This window comes from Plodia interpunctella, chromosome 1, assembly GCF_027563975.2.
Source record: "Plodia interpunctella isolate USDA-ARS_2022_Savannah chromosome 1, ilPloInte3.2, whole genome shotgun sequence".
NCBI lineage: Eukaryota > Metazoa > Arthropoda > Insecta > Lepidoptera > Pyralidae > Plodia > Plodia interpunctella.
Window position 1 is genome coordinate 2163985 of NC_071294.1, and position 23577 is coordinate 2187561.

Genomic DNA, 23577 nt, shown 5'->3' on the forward strand with positions numbered 1-23577 from the left:
TGTTTGAGGGCGTCACATACGAACGGACTGAATAGACACAACCTTTTTATGTATGTACCGCCAACAGCACGTCGACATACACAAATTCATTGTAAACTCGACGCTATTACAGCCGCATGGAAAGAATGCAGGATTTGCCATGCAGTTTCCTGTACGTATGTTATGTACGTATGTATGCAAGCTTTGATATAATCTGTTGTGATTTCAGTTTCATTTTCATGGGGATGTGTTTTGATTGTTTTTGATTTAAGGACGTTTATTGTATGGTTTATGTGCTCGATGTTTTAACGAAAATTTATTGCGTGTCTTGAAGGATATCTTTATGTTTCACGTCCGTTTATGTAATGTGTACATGATATAAATGCAGAGCGCTCGTAAATTATAACATAAGTTTCACAACTGTTTGACGGACGTGCGTTAAAGAGAAGTTGTATGATGAATACGATATTTGAACTACTTAGTCTATGGAATCCCAAAAAGTAATAATTCAGAATTACTTAATTTTATCAAAAACTAGACTGAATACAGAAGACCGCAACCTAATATTATAAATACAAAAGTAAGTTTGTTCCTACTTCACGCTTTATCTGCTCAACCAGTCTTCTTGAAATTTTGTACACATGTATTTTAAAGTTTTCCTGTGAGAAATTCAGGCGAGCAAAGCCGCGGCAAAATGCTAGTTTAGTATAATTGTATATGTGAGAAAACTCGTTATCTGAATTGTACTTATACTATTGTGACGTCTCGGCCTCAAATTCAGAAGTCTTTCTTTAGTACAAACGCCATTCCCATCTAATCTGATATCTGTGCCCACAACGCAACATAGTATACAAAAGTACAAAGTACAAGCATTACGGGAAATTTGAAATTTTATGCGCCATTTAAGTGAGACATACCAGAAAGGATCGCGTGTCGCGCACCATTTGTTTGAGGGCGTCACATACGAACGGACTGAATAGACACAACCTTTTTATGTATGTACCGCCAACAGCACGTCGACATACACAAATTCATTGTAAACTCGACGCTATTACAGCCGCATGGAAAGAATGCAGGATTTGCCATGCAGTTTCCTGTACGTATGTTATGTACGTATGTATGCAAGCTTTGATATAATCTGTTGTGATTTCAGTTTCATTTTCATGGGGATGTGTTTTGATTGTTTTTGATTTAAGGACGTTTATTGTATGGTTTATGTGCTCGATGTTTTAACGAAAATTGACCCAAGATTTGGGTAATTTTTTTTTGTATCAATAAGAGAGCGAAGCTTGCATTGCATAAGGCTTGAAATTCATTTACGAGTGCACTAAAGAGAAAGTATTTCTAAGTTCGGGTCGGACGCAAAATGTGCAATTCGCGAGACGGACACCTGACTAGAACTATGCAAAATGTACACCTTCTCAAAATGTCTACAACCGCCTTCAAAAATGAGGCTAGCCCGTTAGAATTGTTTGTCAATGTGTCGGGTAGACGACAAGTAAACCCTCGAAGGCAAAAACAATTGCCTATAATCATCAATTATTAAAGTATATTCTCAAGCAGATCCCAGGTTTCGGGATGTCACAGCCGCCACTGATACTGGGAACACGCTCAGATAAGTGATGAGATATAAATACAATGAAACAAAAGCCGTTCCAGTAACATCTGTCATTATCTCGCTTCACATTTCCGTCTGTAGGCAGCCTAATTACATTTCATTTAGCACTGAGCAGAATGTCATTTTAACTGTATAAATGAATTACGGCCGCCCAAAGGATTTGCTTATTAGATCTGCGCCATTTATTTTGAATGACAAGCCGTTTTTGGCATTTGCTATCAAAACAGTAAATACGGTAACCCGTCAACCGGGTTCAACGTTAGACATTTGCAGTGTACAGTCAACAGCATATTAACGCAACCAAAATCAGTGCAAATTTGCCCCTAATGCTGCGGCATAAAGATCCATACAGGGTAACTTGATATGCGGTCGACTGTACTTTCGAACGAACAATTTGATTTCAAGTAAAATTAATAAGTTTAAATGTCAAAAACATTATATTATATATTATATAGAATGTTGCCTGGAGCTTCGAACGCGTTGGCCTATATTTGATGAATGCACATAAGTCATTAACTTTCTATTTCATCCCCGCATGTTGCTTTCGGGGATGCGATGCTGTGAAGCCAAAGGTCAGCGTAAATAATAATCTTAAGTTTCGGGTCATTAACAATGTCTATAAATTTCATCAAACAGGGTCCAGCGGTTTAGCCTTAAAGCGTGACTTTCACACTTATAATATTAGTATGGATTGGTATGACAGTAATTTCTGAGTAACTGTATCTAAAAAAAAATAAGTTTGTAATATTATATGTACACATTAATAATAATAATGTAATATTATATGTACAATTGAAATGATTATGAATCCACAAAAATATCTGACCAAAAGATTGGTAATGCAAAAACTATTAATTTTAACAACAATCTGATACTATGTATTCAAATATAAACTGTGTTTAAAGTCATAAACCGATCATAGTTGTACCAGAATACGTTTGGGCGACGACAACGACAGTTTGCTATAAATACATTAACAACTAGTTATTATTAGTATAATAGTTATTAATTACAAGTTCACAACTTTTATATACATTAATACTTCCTCACAGTTATAAAAAGTTCACGTAGGTAGAAACTACGTAATTGTACGTCGGTTCGCATCGGCATTCGACATCGCTTGTGATGTATTTCTAGCATTAGTTTTACTATTTGTTCCATAGTTTATGTCGGTATTGACGATCGTTTATCATAACATTTACACTTTGAATAGACCACCATAATTCGATAGTGGTCGACCGAGATAGTAAATAGGTTTAGAAAATATGAGTGAAAATAAGCTGTAACTATCCCCAAGCCAACAAAGGAAAATTGGCCTTCTCTGGTGATGACCATGATAAGTCGTTGAACTTTTATCTGATAAATAAATGAAAAAAGTAGTAATATACATCTAATAATCTAAGTCTAATAAGTTGTTTGCTATCTTTTCACGATATACTCTGTACTCAACCAATTATCTTGAAATTTTGCAGACATGTAGTTTGAAGTATGGGGAAGGACATAGGGTAGGTGTACCTTTTATCCCGGAGAAATAACTGTTCCTGTGGAAAAATTACGCGTGCGAAGCTGCGGACAACACTCTATATCATCAACATATATATAAAATAAAAACTAAAATAAAATTTAGGAACCCCCTACTCCGTAGCTGCGTAGTCATCATCTCATCAATTAGAAAAGAGCTGACAGTTTCCAAACGGTTGGACGCAAATTTTTCAAACATCGCCAAGAACATTACTCGATTAAATTCTCTTTCAAATAAAATAAACTAGATCAAAATCGGTTCAGCCGTTTGGCTGTTACCACCGGAGAGTCGGGGGTTAAAAAAGGATTTTTTTATTTTGCTTATTAGGTACTATATTTTTAAATAAAGCACATAACGGAACATATTGTACTTTATTGCAAATACTACTTTTTGAATAATCAATGTTTATTATGTAATAAAATAAAACATCATATTTTATTATTTTTATTTAGGTAAGTACACTTGACATACTACATTTAGTAAATAAAGTCAACAAAAACGTAATTACCAGTTAAGATTATATCCTCGATGTGGTACAACTCATTATAGCTGTTTGCTGAGTTAATTCGTTTGTTTATAATTATAATAAATTCTTGAAGTTAACGTCCAAAGTGTGAACAGAAGAGATTTACTAAGAGCTTTATTAGAATGTCTTAGAATCATTTGGTTGGTGAAGGAAGAGAAACATTTGGTTCGCAAATATCTCTGGGAAATGGGATAAGGTGTGTTATATATATTTGGAATTTGATTTTAGTTACAATCATCGGATTTTTTTAACCCTAATGTAACCTCGTCATTTGTAAAACGATGTATATTTTAGTACATCCTATTAATATTATAATACGAAAGTATGTGAGGATTTGTGTATGTATGTTTGTTACCCTTTCACGCAAAGACTAATGACGGGTTGTTATGAAATTTGGTACACGGGTAGAATATAACCTGGAATAACACATCGAGTACTTTTTATCCCGAACTTCCCGGGGCACATAGCCTAGCTTTTGCCCGCGGCTTCGGCCGCGTTAATTTTCCGAAATGAAAGGTACCCTTCTCCATACTTCAAACTATATGTATGTAAAATTTTAAGAAGATTGGTTGAGTAGATAGCGTGTGAAGAGGTAACAAACAAACCTAATTTCGCATTTATAATATTAGATAGGTTTAGTATTATAATATTAGTTTTCTCTAATTCGATTTTGTTATTTTTTTAATGTGTCTAAATCTCTCAAAAACGTTGAAACTTTCCAAAATTATTGCAAATGCGACGCTGTTGCCTTTGCACAGAGTTCTATACGGGGTAACTTGAGGTAGACTGTATTTTAAATTACAGCTCAAATACTTAGATGAAGTAACATTTCAGTATAGGACCCAACTTACGTATTCAAAAGCGAGGCTGATAAAATAGCACGCTTACACACACATCTACGTCATAAAACCAAATCCCAACATTATCTCAAACATATCCCATTCAAAAACCAAACATCTGACAGTTAAACATGAATATTAAATGGAATTGGTCGTTAGAAAACGGGGACATTTGAAAAACTCATTACTTGAAAGCAAGACACGATTTTCTCAACAGCCCATCATTCCCATATACATCCAGGACTCCCTTAATCTACATTATTATGTATGGGCCATTTGCCCAAGGACAGATTTGGGCCATTGTGGGCCATTATGCGCGGGACAAATTAGTTCATTACCTTACAAAATATTACGATAACTACTTTGAGCGCAATATAAATAGTGGACACTTTGTTTTGGTCGTGTAATGCATGGTAATATTCACAAATCGACTCTTTTCTTTTACCACGATGAGAATAGGGAGATTTGCCAGCTTGTGTACGCTTTTAGTGTCGGCTAAATAGTCTAGATTAAAGTGTTAATATGTTTATTACATAAAAGTAATATTATTTGTATGCATTATTTAAAATCAATTGAAACTCGAATTCGTTTAACTGCGTATGATAAATTTTAAAGTTGAATATCTCACTAATTTAATATTCTCTCTCAAATTGAGATTTGTCTGACACTGATTTTGTTTTCAATCAAGCGATGGCCATGTCGATCTATTTATTTAAAACGTAAAAGATTTTTAATATTGATATGATAATAATTTACGTAATAACTTAAGACAGAAGGTCCCTTAAGGTAGGGACTAAATAAATTAACCCACTTGGTATTCTAGGCATTTTATTTTACAGGATTTAAAATCGGCTTCTACCTCCACAATCGAAGACTATATTAATTCATCATTAAATCTCATTCAGTATCTGGAGTTAAAAAAACAAGTTTTTAAGGTAAAATTACCGCAAAATGTTCATAAGAGAGGCTCAACTGAAGTTATTTTAAGAAAATTTGGCCTGAATAACTAAGCCTCCTCAGCTTTATGGTATATGAGAAATATAGGAAGAAAATCATGCTCGTTAACTATAAGCGCTGAAGCGTGCCTAACGGACCTCCTATGGCCCCTTACAGCCCCAAGGATTTGGTGCAAGTTACTAGAAAGAGCGGGTAGATTACTGGAAGAGCTCTTTGCTGGAAACTAATTGTGATAACAAAAAAAAATGTCTCATTTTTGTCCGCCAACGGATAAGCTAAGATAGCACAACTTGTTGTGAATACATGTTGATCCATTAGGAAAACGTGAATTATTGTGGTGTAGCAGAATGACGTCATTTTATAAACTAAAGGCGTGTTGCACCAGTCAGTTATGATTATGACGATATGGCGTTTACGACGTTCAACCTGCGCGGCAAAATGCAAAGTCGCCCTTAAATCTAAACGACGGCGGCGCGCAGGTTAAAGTTAACGTCGAAATTGACCGGTGCATCGCACCCTACGAACACAAGATAGGTAGGAAATCGTACATAATTGTAAGGGCGCCAACGGTTTTGCGATGCCCCTAGTTATTAAAATTGATTCTGGATCGGGGTGAGTATCATCAAAAGAAACCTTGAAGTCCTTATGCCAGCTCGAGACTATCATTGAACTTTGCTAAACTTTGGCGGAAACGGTACACATTGCTGGTTTTTCATTACGCTAAATAAAGCACTCATACTAACTACGCAATGTTCACGTATTCGCGTCAGCATGTTTCTGATGTCGTCGACAGTGTAAAGCTGGCATTACAGGTGCGTTTTGCGTAGGTTACTCACAGTTTACTTCAAAGAGAATATATTAGGCATTCTCAAAACGCTGCCGCTTATGTCTTATGGTTATAAAAGGATTCGAAGTGAAAATGGGACCTTGCAAAGGACGTTTTAATGAATGAAACTTGTTAAACGTATTGAATGGCCCGCTTCATTATGGGTTCGATCTTGGGGAGGAATTAGTTCAATATTAACACAAATCCGATTGAAAATTACAGAAAATGACCACGGGCATCGCGTTATCATACCCATTCAACGGGATTTAAAACGATTTTTTTTTAAAGGTTTATTGACTCTTAGTAGCCTCGTACGACTTCCACCGTGGATGTGTGGATGGATGGAGTGGTCATATTTTAGAAGGAAATTACATGCCGCAATATCTGTGTGAAGTTTATCTGTCTATGTCTTAGCATCTCCCAAACTCTCTCTTTCATAGATTATTTCATTTTGCGTATATCTGATTGCAGTCCATGGACGTCCAACCATAAAACTATGTGAGATTGTTTCAATATGTCTAAACGAATAAGCAAAGTTGATCTAAATCTCTAAAATGGATTTCTAAGATGTCCTCTACAATTTTCCACAACACGCTCATATGTTTCCCATCTAAATCTAATGCAAATCGAAAACTTGATACATTCCCTAGCGGATTTCAAGAAGCCCGTTTTATGAGAAACTTAATATTATCTGCGTTAGAATATATCCTAGACCGCGAGGTTCGACATTGGAATCAAGCCTAGGGATTCGATCGGAATTATTTGTTGACATACAATCTTGTTTTTCCGTTAGCCAGTAAAATATTGGAGCAAACATGAAAATAATTTTCTTTATTTATGTTGAATCAGCGGCCCGTCCCGGCTTCGCTCGGGTAACAACAACAATAAGTTATACAACTAAACCTTCTTCAGGAAACACATCATCTATTAATGAAAATCGCGTGCAGGAGTTTATCACGAACAGAGAGACGTGCAGGCAGACGCGCCAGAGGACTTTGTTTTATTATTATAAAACAAAATCCTCTGGCGCGTCTGTCTCTCTGGTACGATACGGTAATACTATTTGTAAGGATAGTATTTGGGTAATACTATCCTTACATATTTGTAAGGATAGTATATATTACCGTATCGTCCCGTCTTAGATTAAGGCATGTATATGGATGTTATACGACGAAGGGAGATAGCATTGATAGATAATTGTAATGAATTTACCATGTATCGATTTGAAGGAATTTCTGTCAGTTTGCGTTGGAGCCCAGGACATTATTCCTACTTTTTCTTATCGAATTATCATCACCAAAATAAGCCTATGGCCAGTAGTAGTCTCTTTGTAGTCTCTCTTTAGTGCCAACTGCACTACGTGTATTGGCGCGTTATCGAAGATATTATGAAAAGTGTATGTCGAGCATTCCACATGACGGTTACTGAAAGAGCTCTATAAAATCTGACGTCTTTACAGAATTTCCAATAGTGATGCCGAGCTATCGACAGCTCCACTATCGACAGATTCACTATCCATAGTTCGACTATCGATAGTGTTGAAACTATTATTCACTATGCAATTGATTATTTTCGAAGACTGAGCGTTTTCCCGGTTATTTCCTCAGCCAAGGAGTGTCAAGAGCCTTACAAGAGTCTTACTTTTTCTGTTCCATCCTTAGAAGTTAGACTGTTGGCACAAATATCATCCTTGATGACAAAAGCCAGCACGTTTTGGGTTTGCTCCTTATGCCAATAGCATAGTGTTCATCGATATAATATAGCATAATGAATATTTAGATTTAATACTATCAAGACTATTGTAAATTGTTACATTGTGAAGTGTCGAAACTGTCAGTAGCCTATGTTAGGATTGAATGCTGTTTAAACGAATCGGCAACATTACTATCGGTAAATTTTACATAAAATAAATAAATAAATAAAATCACTTTATATAATAACATATGTAAGTATTACTAACACATATTTATTGCCATCAAAGCTCCAACTGTAGCTATGACATCGACAGACTATCGATACTAGTCGATTGATCAGCAACACTAATTCCCACATTCAATTCCGAATCCGTCTAAAAAGTACGAGGCTCAAAGCTGAATACACGTATTCAAAAATATACCAAGCGGGAAAATATGAATTTACATCATTGGTATTCATACATGTTTACCATTTATATGGAGATAAATGAAGGAAGGTGTTAAAATAAAAACTTCGTATCGAATATCTTTGCATATCGATATGGTATAATTTTAATCTAAATCAGGACAAGTCCATATCAGATTAAATTTCTTCGCATTAAACATTTTCCGTCAATTTCCATGCCTTTCCGAGCTTAGTTGTAAAACATTTGATAACATATGAAATCAATGAATAAATTATAGATAATGATTCACAGACAGATATGTCGATGATTGTATAGGCTAGTTTTTGTGCGCCGATGTTGCATGGCCCTAGTAGATATGAGTAAGTACAATAACTCTAATTCATTATAAAAAGATTAGATTGAGCATGTAAGTTTCATATTATATTCATTATATTATGATGGTTCAAAAAAGAACTGACAGCAATAAGATACATTTCCTTATTACTGGCAATTATTTCTTAGACCATCACAATAACAAAAAAGCATTCGTAGAAGCTAGAACAAGAATAGGACACATCAACCATTTAAGGGCACACCAACGAAGCCTTATACGAAATGGGGACAAATTCGCTAGTCACGAAACCGAACATGGCGACGGTTAGATAAAGATATTTAAAGCTTAGATTTGAGTGCGTTTGAACTTAATCTAGCCTGAAGGTAGGCAAAGTTGAGGACTATTGACGGCTCAAATTGTAGGTTTCAAAAAAATATATATTATTTCCCATATTCAAGCCCCTGTCGAGGCAGATCCACGGTATTGCCCCTCACTGTCTCCCCCCGACCAGTAGTATAACTATTATCACCGATGTCGGACAGATGCCGCTGACACTAATGAACAAATTATGTAGTTTGTACCAGGTATTTTATTTACATATTAACCTGCCTGATTATTGTACATTATGTACTTTGTTATACTAACTATTACAAAAAAAATTGTAAGAAACAATAATGGCAAGCCCTCTTGGCATGATAGGGACAAACACTGTTGAAATGATTTCGGCATTTCTTCTCAGCAGTGGTCGTTCCGAAATGCCAGTAGTTCGTAGCTTGTGAGAAATTATTATTTAATATAAAATTTCACGTGAAAAAGTGCCTGTGAAGGTCTAATTTCTGAATAAATGATTTGATTTGATTTACCGCAAGGAAAAACCAACAATGTAGGTACGTTGAAACTGCAAAATTTTGGAGTCGGCATAAGATGAAAATCTTGTCACAGCTAATACGAAGCGAACATTTGACGAACAAGCAAGAATAGACAGAAGTTTACAAACACTTCCAAAATTAGACGTCCCGCGTTCACTCAAAATTCCGTTGAACATCTAACATTGTGTTTGGTAACTATATTATGCCGGAGACGAGGAGCTGCAAAATAAACAACCAACTTTCAGCAATCTAAGATATATAAATATTTCAGAGATATGTTGCTTCAGACACTAGATGTGACTAAGTGTCTGAAGCAAAATATCTACTAAATACATACATATCTAATGTACATCTAAATACATATCTAATGTATTACCTGGGAGAGAACTCTTGCGAAACTTGAAGCTGAATAGTGGGTTTACAGGTGAAATTGAGATTATATTTATTGGTATATAGTGACAGGGTATATAGTGATTCGACCGGTTAAGAGATAAAGACTCTCTGTCACCTGAGCGTTTTCCCGGTTACCTGCTCAGGCGTTGAGCATAGGAGCCCAGGTTTCGCTTTGTTATTTTTTCGTTTCCAATTTGCATGGTTGTCGGCATCCCTAGTTAAGGAATATAAACGTAAAACTATATGTCTGTAATTTTATATTTACTAGCTTATTATATGCTTTCACTTATTCCCACTCTCGATCTTTTTCTCTCACATCCTCACGTGTTTCAAGATACACAAAACTCAGGATCATAGGTAAAAAAAAACTTAATATTTTGGAGATTTGGCTGTAATGATACCGCTTACTCGTCAGTCCTCATTGGCAATGCTATTGACGCCAACTGCCAAGGCAATGTGACGACAAACACGGGATATTATGGAGTAGCGGGAACCTCACGTCCATTATTATTACTAATCGGGCTGTATTGCTTCTCAACGCCATTATTGCTCAACTACCTTGCGTGGATTATATTCCATGATAATTTGAGATGATATTTGTGTGCACGTTTAAATTATTAATTGTCATATAATAATAATTAATGTACATTTTTGGCTCACTGTACGCCTTGGGCAACTATTATTGCAGTGAGTGACTTTATAAATCTATTCTAATACACACAACTATTCTAGTCTAGCTCAAATAAAATTGTGTTCCTTCCAGTGGAGAATATCAATGGCGGCGCGAACTTTAAATTGGGATGTAACGGTGTGCATACGAGGGCTGCTATTTATGTATCCGGAATAACAAAATTAAACAAACATATATTATTACATATGGTTTTATTGTTTCTCGAAGTATTCTCCGCGATGATCTATGCACTTCTGCATACGATGAAACCAATTTTCAAAGCACTTTTTCCATTCTGATTGAGGTATGTCCAAAACGTGTGTTTTGAACGCATCAACGGCCTCTGCGCGGCTCGAAAAACGTTGACCACGTAATTTATTTTTAATGTTTGGAAATAAATAAAAATCATTGGGTGCCAGGTCGGGGCTGTACGGCGGATGACCCGTCAATTCAATCTTTTGACCCTCCAAAAAATTATTTGTTTCAGCCGACTTGTGGCAGCTAGCATTGTCGTGATGAAGTATGATTCTGCGTTGTGGGTTGTTCTTTCGTATTTTTTCAAAGACTTCTGGCAAACAAATGGTGGTGTACCATTCAGAATTAACCGTCCTACTATTCTCTAGTGGCACTGTAGCTACATGTCCGTTGATACCAAAAAAACAAGCGACCATTTGCTTTAAAGTGCTTCTCGCACGAACAACTTTTGTTGGATTCGGTTCATCTTGAAAGACCCACACCGTTGACTGCTGTTTAGTTTCAGGGTCATAAGCATAGATCCAGGTTTCGTCACCTGTGTAGATATTATAAACAGCTTTTGACGTGCCACGGTTGTATTTTTTTATCATTTTCTTACACCAGTCGACACGAGCCTGTTTTTGATCTACGCTCAAGTTGTGCGGAATCCAACGCGAACAAATTTTTTAACAATTAAATGTTCGTGTAATATCGCGTGTATACTCGTCATACTAATGCCCAGAGACGCCTCTATCTCGCGGTATGTAACATGACGATCTTGCATTACTAATTGTCGCACAGCATCAATATTTTGTTGTACCACTACCGATTTAGGACGACCCTCCTTAATTTCATCCGTGAGCATAGACCTTCCACGTTGAAATTCCTTAAACCAATAATACACAGTGGTTTTCGATGGTGCTTCATCTCCAAAAGTTAAAGTCAGTTGTTCGATGCACTGTTTTTGAGTTAATCCACGCCGAAAATCATAATAAATTATCGCGCGAAAATGTTCACGAGTTAAATCCATGGCAATGAAGACAAGCTATTTTCAAAATTGGCGCCAATTGAAAAAAACAAATGATAGGGACATGAAAAATATTTATTCTCTAGCCGAAGAGTTCTATTTTCAAATGTTGTAATTACTTTTTAAATATTCTAGAATTATTGGCCAGTTCCGGATACATAAATAGCAGCCCTCGTACTACTCCGACGGTTTAATCTAAGCTGCATAATTTATGCCATGTGTTTATACGGCAGACGGAGGATGCTATTAATTTGAGGTTAGATTTCACATTTCATCGGCTGCAAATTGAGTCGATCTATTTTGTGCCAGCTCCACACTGTCGCCGAAACAGACACACGCCGACGTGAATATTGTTTGAGTATGAGTACTTTTAGATGTCACCCTATGTTATTGAAAATATGTAATTTTTTCAAAATCATAAAATAAATTGGTTAGATCAACATTATTTTAATCACAACCTAAAACTATGTTACATCAAAAATATGCAACATGTTTCGAGTTTTGATTCAAAAATCGGCAAACTACTTCGTAGTTGTGAAAACTAAAACTTTTTCAATTTACACTGGCCGTGCAGTCCAAAAATTAATAGTTGCCTCGTCATACAAAGTTTAGGAGTTCAGAGCAAGTTAGATTGAGGGTTCATGTATAGTAACTACTGCCTGCAGGTACTCTCGAATTAATAGCCTATGTTACACAGGATCATCTATGCAGCGACGTGTGGTTTCCGCCCTAAAAACGATTTTCATATCGTCTCGTGGACATCCTCTTGTGTATATCGACTAATCTTCCGCCGTCTGAAAAAATAGCATTTTTTGCATTTGTAATATAAATATGGATGGATGTACGAGATATTTCTACACCTTTTCATACACAGCAGAGAAAACGTTAAATTTTCCATTCCGGCGACATCAATTCACAAATTTCCTTTGTGTGGTTGGCAACACTGAAACTTTCTTATCAACGTTGTTGTGGCAATCGGCTGCAATATTTTATCTAGACGTCTTTCAATTTCTCCCCTTCACTCTTCACTTCGTAGTATCATTATAAACAAAAGCCTATTTTGGGCCCATGCAATACTGTAACATTTCTTATCGCAATTGGTGTCAATTAAAAAGTACTAGCTGCGCCCCGGGGCTTCGCTCCCGTGGGAATTTCGGGATAAAAAGTACCCTATTGTCATTCCAGGTTTTATTCTACCCGTGTAAGTACCAAATTTTATAACAATCCGTCCATTAGATTCTGAGTGAAAGAGTAACAAACATACACACATATATCCACACAAACTTTCGCATTTATAATATTAATAGGATTGTGAAAAGATGAAATAAATTATATATGCGCAGGCGTCTCGTCCCGGCTTCGCTCCGGTAAAACCATAATAAATTAAAACAGGTTCTATCACTATTATTAACTACAATTCTTGTCACAGAAACAAATTACCGTAAAATCGACTCCACTAGGGATTTCCACTTGCCACGTTTGTTACATTCCACATAAAGGCGTCAACCCTCAGCCCTGAGGAATACGAGTATACGATTATAAGAAAAAACATATAGAAGTTCAATGATCTTTTCACATAAACGATAAACTTTATAACAAAAACAACTCCAGCAATAGACGCACTAACCACCCAATTTGTATGTAAATAAAATCGTTCAGGCGGCGTATTATCAGTCATTCCGTCCGAAATCCTCGACGTCTGTTCGTATTTGCCCCGATCCCTCATTTTCCTCATTCACTATTGCCCCACATCATTGTTTCATACGTTCAAACATTCACAATCGTCGATCAGCGTTTTTGCTGGGTTGCTCCATAAAGATCAGTTGATACAGAAGTTTAACCTGTAAAACGTCTCTCTTGTCTGAGCACGCGGTCTCTGCCTAGGAGTTTTTTTTTTCTTCTCTATCTCATCTGCGCATGTTATATTCAGAGTTATAACGCTCCAAAGTCCTGGGTTAGCGTAAAAAATTGCCACGCTCCAAAGCTGAGCATTGGTGGCAAAATCACCATTACATTTCGAAGATTGGGCTACCATTTTATAACCGGCCATCTGCCTGACGTCTACACTCTTTAGGTATGTCGTCCTTGTTACCTATCAGCTGTTCAGGCTTGTGTTTCTTAGTCGCCTGGACATCCACTAAAGAATATGGAGTGGTACTATTGTAGGGACAACACGCCAAGCTTTTTCTTTTTGTCGAGTTGGAATTGTTGACCAAACAGGGTAGGTATTCGAAGTATTATATGTGGCCACGCTAATGGCTCTATTGTTGGCCTCGTTCAAGTCCTCCATATTCATATTCTTACATATAATAAAACAGTCCTCTGCCGCGTTTGTCTGTCTGCTCGCGATAAACTCAAAAACTACTAATTTTCATACGGTTTTCACCAATAAATAGTGTGATTGCTGAGGAAGGTGTATAATTTATTATATTTTACCCGAGCGAAGCCGGGACGGGCCGCTAGTACAATATCATAGTTATATCCTTAGAGTTACAAAGAGTCATTGGATCCCAGGGTTCACTTCCACACTCTCCATACTTTACAGTCATTGTTTGCGGAGCCCCCTAGCAGAATTTACCATTTGCTCTGAGTGGAGCTTTGTATTCCACTCGTGATTTTCTCTTGATAGTTTTTGGACCTGTTAGATCTAAATGTATGAGACTTTTCCTTTTTCTGTTCATCTCTCTCTCTCTCTCTCTCTAACATTTAAAAAACGCCTAACATTTAAAGCATGTTCCATTTTCATGCTCGGCTGTGGTGTCTCAATGCCTTTTAAAAAATAACATTTATTCTTTTTCTGTTCGTCTCAAAAAACAACACATAATTTCATTCTGATTTCAGCTGTAATTTTACGACCAGTCTGTCTGACGTCAGCTCTGTTTGGGAATGTTGTTGTTGCCCTTCATCTATCAAGGCTATTCTTATCGTGTAGCTACTGTTAGATATGTTGTGTTGTTGTAAATGTTGAATATTAATTGGTTAAATATCAGTTAATTATAAGTTTATTAGGAAGCTTTTAAACAAATTGAGTATCAGGTGACCGCTGGTATTCAATAACGCACGTCAGTTAGAATCCTCTTTTTTTCATTCATTTTGGCGGTTTGCCAACACATATCGATTGATTGGCCTTATGCCAAGTTCTAGGTATACATTCGATGCATGTGTGTATTATAATTTACTGACCGTTCCGCAGTGTATGAAGCTTTATTGGTATTTAAACCAAAACAAACATTTAAACTCTCCATGAAATTCAAATCAAGGCAACTGTGCTCGAACATTATATAATATATGACAAAAATAATAAAAACGTAACAGGCATCAACCACAATAAAGTCATCGATAAGCCCAAAGCCTTAAATCGATATTGTAGTGATAAAACTATCGATAAACCACCGAGACCATTTTATATTGAACGTAAAAATATAAACTATTAACCACACTCGTAAACTACTGCTTCAAACTGTTGCTTATTAAGGGAAGTAAAGACCGAACACATTCACAAGATCATTATAAAATTGATGATTGACATGTAATTATAGAGATTCTAAGTGAAAGAAAATATGATTAGGAAGGGAATGTTAAGTGAAATAAAACCATCTAAAATGAGAATCCATGAGTTATTTTTTAAATAAACTTATTCACACCATATACTGACCAAATTATGACTTAATTTCAACCCAAACGGAATTAAAATTAATCAAAAGATGTCAATATTTATGATTGTAACTCATGCACATATAGAAAAGGAAAACAAGCTAATCAAGTCAATAGAGTGATATTAAAATGTATGGTTCAAAACATTGAAATATTTATTCAATCCTATCCAAGTAATAATTATAAATGCGAAAGTTTGTAAAGATGTGTGTATGTATAAAATTGACCGATTGTTATGAAATTTGGTACACAGGAAGAATATTACCCGGAATAACACATAGGGTACTTTTTATCCCTTGAAATTCACACGGGAGCGAATCCCCGAGGCGCGGCTCGTAAAGCCATATTTTTCAAACTACATTTAAAAAGTCCTACGTATTATACTGGCAGACAAAGAGCAGAACACCTGGTTGTGCTATTATTCATACTGCTCACTACGAAAGCGAATGCATTTGATAAATACGCGCCTTATCTTCCTGTAGGACATGAAGAATGGATCGCGTTATAGCATCCAGTGATGGCCAAATATCGATAGTTCCACTTATAGATAGTGTAGTTAAAAAACAGTTAGGATATTGATAGTGTAAAATATTAATATCAGAATCGGAAAGCGGACTGCACTCAGATGACTAACGGCTGAGGAAGAAACCGAAAAAATGTTCAGATGAGAGAAACAACTAGTTGCGATAGTATAAATAAAACCGACACAGATAGACAGTATCGACAACACAAAGTCACCGATAACACAATACTTCCAGTAACAAGGTTTAATCAAATGCTTGTATAAGTATTGTGAAATGGTATCATGGGTCTAGTGGACACAGACATTGAAACGAGCACAACACACCCACTAAGGACGCTACTGCAAATTTTCTTAATATCGATAGTCCAATCTATATTTCCATTATTTTCATTATTATAATCGATAGTGGCCTATTGATCAGCATCACTAAGGGTTCAGTATAGTCGCGGTACACTCAATATATCTACATATATTGAGTTTTTATGACAGTTTTATAGTAGTTATCTGACTTAATGTCCATGTATGTTAATCTTCACTATTAACAGATTATAGATTTACAACTTTTACTGCGGCGGTGAAATTTATTACGGTCCTCAACTTTTATCTAATAGTAAAGTGTTTATTATACTTTAATGTCTTCGTCAATTAATTAAAAAATTCGTACTTGCCATTAATTTAAAAAAATTATCAACTTATAATTTATACCCCGTTCCGTACATAAAAACATAATAAATGGTACACCTATACCTTCCTCGGGAATCATACTATCTATTAGTGAAAACGGCATGAAAATCTGTGCCGTAGTGTTTGCGTTTATCGCGAGCAGACAGATGCGGTAGTGGACTATGTTTTATAAGATAAGGATATTTGCTTCGGAAAGGAACAGACATATACTCTCCTATGAGTCGAATAAGGGACACATAGATTTAGCAGGGGATATGAAACAATATCATTCACGTTAGCCAGGCGGCGAGTACTATATTATAGTGAACTTCTTACAGCCTTGGTCGTTTTCACACAAACTTTCGCGTTTATAATATCAGTGGGATTGGAGTAGTCTACAAATAGTCTAGGTCTAAAAACGTTACATGTCTAAATGCCCTGAATATTAAATGTCACATCCCTGTGTGGTTAGTTTCTTCGATAAAACCGTGATGAGAACACGAGATGTCTCTAATATAATCGCCACTAGACACTATTCAATTGTACATTAATATTAGTTTATTAACGTTGAACCAAGTCTGCGTATCTTCACTGTTTGAAATATCACGTGTACAAACATCAATGGTTTTCGATACGCCGTATTCGTATACGAATAAAGCTCGACGTTGTGAAACGAGGTTTTTAGACGTCATAACAATATATTGTTTTAATATTTATGTTGCGCGGTTCTAAATATTGTACGGTCTGGTATATATTGTTTATTTATCGTTTTATGATTGGGTTGACAGATTTTAGTTTAGTGTATATCGAAAGACGTTATATGTTCTACAATGCCAAGTTTCCTCTGATTTCTCATTCCAAGAATATATTTGTTTCTCTAACCCCGAACTCGATAGCGTTTATTTTCCGCAGTCTCGCACCAATCACAGTATCGTATTCTGACGTCATATGATAGCTCTCGCCATTTGGTTGGTCGGCTACGGGCGGCTGTGAAAATTTAACATTCGAATTGAAAAGTTGTGTGGTAAGTTTTAGTCGTAGTTCAATAGCCATTAGAAACAAGTTTATTTGTTAGACAAATTAAAAACCTCCGACTTTCAATATTTACAATAGCTACAACTCTTGAACGGCTGAAGCGATTTTCATGAAACATGACAACAAGAACACTCGGGATAACAATTATCTATGATACAAGAAACTAAACGAAAATCGTCATCGGTTCATCGGTTTGGGAGCTACGATGTCACAGACAAATACAGATACACATATACACATATACACATATACACATATACACATATACACATATACACATATACACATATACACATATACACATATACACATATACACATATACACATATACACATATACACATATACACATATACACATATACACATATACACATATACACATATACACATATACACATATACACATATACACATATACACATATACACATATACACATATACACATATACACATATACACATATACACATATACACATATACACATATACACATATACACATATACACATATACACAAATACAGAAATACACATATACACAGATACACAGACAGAAACATTAAACTTATAACACCACTTTTTTACGTCGGGGGGTTAAAAATAACAGTACACAACAAAATATACCCTTGTATATTTTGTTGTGTATAAAACCTTGATAGCTGATGGGAAATATCCTTATATTTCCCATCAGCTATCAAGGTTTTAATCTCTTAACCGCACGCATATATTGATTCTATTCTTGAGCAGGAACCATAGGCCTGTGAAGACCCAAAAAACCAAAGTTGACGATTCGCCTGTGATTTTACGACCGGCCGCATGCATGACGTCATCCCTACATGAGAATGCCGTTATCGCCTATCAGCTGCCAAGGCTGTGTGCTAAATGTTTCACGTTAAACAACTCAAAATTAACAATCCGATTTTTGTACTTCCTGGACAGTGACACTATTAAACAACAGTAAGTACAACAAATTAATTGATTATTTGAAAGGCACCTGTTTCCTTAACTCCAATACACCAACATTTGGCACAAAACCCAGACTGCGCCCGATCATTTCGAATAGAATACTAATAACAGTCGTTTTATTGTCCGCGTGTAAGTGGGTCGACCGCAGCTGACGGCGATAATTCTCACCGAGACTTAGCTATTAGGTGATAATCTTTTGAGTTTAATTATCTGTGACTTCTTTGTTTTTTTGGTCTCCGGCCGCTTTGTGTTTACGTGCAATTCAAATTTGATGGTACGCAACTGATGGATGCTGTAAACTGTGTATTGTGATTGATTGTTAATTTATATATAACTATCGGCGCCTCGGGGTTTCGCTCCCGTGGGAATTTCTGTATAAAAAGTACCCTAGTATTATTCCGGGCTATATCCTACCAGTATACCAAATTTTATAACAATCCGTCCAGTAGATTATGCGTGCGAGAGAAACATACATCGTCACAAATTTTCACATTTAAAATACTAGCTGTGCCCCCGGGTTTGGCTCCCGCGGGAATTTTGGGATAAAAAGTACCCGTTGTGTAATAAATAAGTACCTGTTTTGTAATGTAATAAGTATGTGTTATTCAAGGTTATATTCTACCAGTATACCAAATTTTATAACAATCAATCCAGTAGATTTTGCGTGAGAGAGAAACAAACATACATATGGATACACATCCTCATAAACTTTCACATTTATAATATTACTAGGAAGTGATTTGGCAACATTCATGTAAAAGTATAGTTTGATCAGCTTTTTACCAGTGCTAGAAACCGGCTGAAAACCAAATGTCTTTTATAACGAAAAACTCCGGACAAAGTTATGAACAGCTTGAGTTTATGTTGAATTGACGAGTTTCATTATTGTGATAAAATCAATGTAACAAATAATAGACAAATAAATATTGTTTCTTCCCATGTGCCGTATAGAAATGTTTTCAATACACTCCACGATAACGTTGAAACGAGAACTGTTCAATTGAAACAACAACATTACAACTGACGTAATAAGAGACATTAAATATATCGATTAGATTTTAAAATTTAAAAAAGTTGGCAGAAGCATCCAATAACTGTTTGAACAGATTTATTAAGACCACTCATGAGAAACGATAAAATAAAATCCACTTAACAACTCTTTGGTCGTGAAATAAAACACAAAAATCTACAAGTCAATGAACGTTGTTATAGTTTTTGGTATTGCAGTTAAAGGTGAGCATTAGTTCTATGCATTCGTAAATGGGTACTACACACTGACACAGTATAATAAAAAGTTCTAGCGTACAAGTATGCGACAGTCCTTGCCAAAATTGCCACTGGGAAAACGTACGTTTAAAACCTACTTATAGAAAGAACGGTGCCATCCATTGTGTTTTCTATAGATTTTGACAACGTCGAAACTTCATACGATATCTGAAGGACGTCAAAACGACGGAGTACGATAGAGAAACGGGGCATGGCTCTTTCAGTGACCGTGAAAGCGCGCCGCGATTGGCCATAATATACTTTGACAGTGTGCAATAAAAACCCGCAGAGTTAAGCGTAATGGAATACGTATATCATCTGATTGATAATAAGATTAAAAGCAATCTAATTAAGTACATTCAATCTTGATTATTTCCAAAGAATACAAAATTGTTTTTGCGATTGTATTTTTCACTAGCGACCGTTCGGTTTGGAAGGTTCGTCATCTCACGAACACGGTGTCTACGTCATTATTATTTACGGAGTAGACAGAGTTTATTCAGCTAAACACATTTCACACCTGCAAGTTTTGTGACCCTGTCTAAGTAAATTCCTGTAAGATGGTTGCGTAAAAAATTTAAAAATAATCGTACAAATATAAGTCGATAATTCAATCATCAATTATTACATTAATAAAAATCGAAAACATAAAGAACATTTTTTCGTGCTCGCATACCGAATGCGCCCGGTCAGTCCGGAGTTTAACACAATGCTAGTAAAACAGCTGAGCGTCGTACATCATTCGCACAATATAAGAACGCGTGAATGTCCAGAAAGCAATTAATTAAGCTAATCTATTTCATTTCCCGCCATAGCTACCGCTTTTTTCTATCGATAAAAGGGGACTACAATAAAACGCTTTCATAAATTAAATTCTAAGGCAATATATGTTAGTCGGCTGTTGGTCCAATTTGTAGGATAGGGCGATCTTAATATTCAAATAAGAAAAAGTTGAAATAGTTAATTGTCTCAAGCTATCATTGGCATTAGGCATTATGACAGATGCACCCCGCTATATGTACTAAATATAATTCTAGAACATTTCATTTGGCACTTTATATTCCGAAATTCTTATAAGCAGAGCTCCGGGTCGAAATAAACTTACTTAGAGGTATACTTATAGGTATACTTAGAGGTATACTTATAGGTATACTTATAGGTATACTTAGAGGTATACTTATAGGAAATATTTGTATAAATATATATTTTTTGTTTGTTTAATAAACTCAAAAACTATCGATTCTGACGACATTAGGCACAGAGCAACATTTAGCGGTAAGAATTTCAACAAAGGCTACATTTTATAACGAAAGACAAAACAACATGGCATCGCTCCTGCGACGCTAGTCTATAATATTATTATAAAGAGGTAAGCGTTTGTGAATTTTAAGTATGTGAGTTTGGATGTTTGAGGCGAGTAATCACCGAAACTACCGAACCGATTTCAAAAATTCTTTCACCATTAGAAGGGTACATTATCCAAGATTGTTAAAGGCTATATTTTTTCTCAAAACTCCCACGGGAGCGAGGTCCCGGGCAACATCTAGTAGTGTAATAAAAAGAAATTGTTACAAAAAATATACGGTAGACATCGCATCAATCTAAACAAAGAACACTTACCGATTCACGCGAGGACACTCGACCTAAAAACTGTCGTTTACCTGCGGAGGAAAAAGTACAATTTATTACTTACGCCAACACAGTTTTCCACAGAAGATATGTGTCTTGCTAGATCGCCTCATTCTGTCAGATAATACTAATAATTTATTCATTCATGAACTTGTACAAATAGTTACAAATATAGTTAAATATAAGTTTGTATATTTGTTTATGTGAATTGCTACCACAATGCTACCATACCACAACTACGAGTATACAAATATGTATACTCGTATAGATATTTGTGTACTCGTTTGGTATATACTCATATGGTAACATTGTGGTAGCAATTCACATAAACATTTAGTGTGGATAGCAATGCGCCCGCTCAATTGAATGAAGATGTATGTGTCTCAAAATGGAGATGTAAGCATGTTGCAAGATTCCACCCGAAAAATTAGTTCACAATGCTGCACACAAATGAACAGAAGAAGCTTGTATAAAGCTCAACATCAAGAAGGAGATAAAGAAAAACATTATTGTTTATTACAAACAAAATGCGGTATCTACTGAGTTATATGTCCTTACACCTTTCGACGTAACATAATATTTGTGCGAAATCGAGAATTTTTTGAGAAAACATTTCGCAAAAGTTCGATTCTGTGTTTACTGGAAATGTTATTATGTTTGAACAAATAACTCGCAAATACACGCGAGCGAGTAACGACGGACGTTTTGATTCCGTTTTAAAGGTACACGGTTAAAGTAACTTTTTATTTTTGTTTGCAAACAATCGCTACGTTGTAGGCGGAACAGCTTAAGTATAAATGGAATACAATACAATAAAAAAGGTAAATGCAGATGTATCTTATTTCTATAAGGTCTTTCCAGATATTTACATTTTCTCATAATCGCTGCAGACTTTAAAAAGTAACTTATTTAAAACACTGTCACCAGATTCATAAAATTAATAATGATTAAAAAAAACTATCTTCTATGTATACATGTATTAAATAGTTTATATGTATTAAACTATTGATGTAATGTTACCTACCTGCTTCTACTTATATAATATCCGTTCTTGGTTTGTATTCAACTAATTAGTTCAAAACCCCCTTATTAATAAAAGCGTTATTCTCTGATTAGCCTCGGAATAATTATTTTTTGTATTCTCTCGTTCTTTCAATGTCAAATGCTGAAAAGAGAGAGAGGGACAAAACAAAGATATACTACTCCAAGCCTAATCAGAGAATTAAATGTTTATTAATTATTGACGACCTCGGTGGCGAAGTGGTAAAGTGCTTGCCTCTGAACCGAGAGGTCCCGGGTTCGATCCCCGGTCGGGTCATGATGGAAAATGATCTTTTTCTGATTGGCCCGGGTCTTGGATGTTTATCTATATATGTATTTGTTATAAAATATAGTATCGTTGAGTTAGTATCCCGTAACACAAGTCTCGAACTTACTTTGGGGCTAGCTCAATCGGTGTGATTTGTCCTAATATATTTATTTATTTATTATTTATTTTATTAATAAGGCGGTATGTTGTCAACACAATTGTGTAACGCTTCGTTACTTCGCTTCCTTGTCTTCTTTGTCTGGTGTTTCCGTATAGGAAACACCAGACAACACACTCGCACAACGAAATCGACAAGACATCACAGGTACTTCAAAACAAAATTTCATAAATATTGGCTCAGCTGTTGTAGAGTGAAGAAGTAACAAACATACAAACTATTGCCCTTTATAACATTGGTGGGATAAGAGCTGTCTATCGCTAACAAATCATCTTGTGCCATGAAGTACTACAATCCAACGTCTAAAGAAACGTCACCTATCATCGACCTCACATAACAGACGTAAAATGTCACTGACATTTTAATCGCCACGTGTACCACCCACGCCGCATACCTGGCCCAAAAACAGTTAGCATTCTATTGGCCAGGAGAACAATGGGCCGGACTCAGTAGGCCCAAATTGACACGCCCATTAGGA

General features: G+C 35.8%; 1 protein-coding gene across 4 annotated transcripts in view; it reads right to left on the reverse strand.

Annotated features, from left to right (window-relative positions):
* Nucleotides 1–23577, reverse strand: part of LOC128671464 (pseudouridylate synthase RPUSD2-like) — a 336427-nt gene that overhangs the window by 217695 nt on the left and 95155 nt on the right. Inside the window, exon 1 of one of the 4 annotated variants that reach the window (XM_053747982.1) lies at nt 21604–21644. The exons of the other annotated variants lie outside the window; for them this stretch is intronic. The gene's annotated coding sequence lies outside the window, so the exon portion shown is untranslated. Of the gene's footprint in view, nt 1–21603; nt 21645–23577 lie in introns of those variants that run through there. 4 annotated transcript variants of the gene reach the window in all.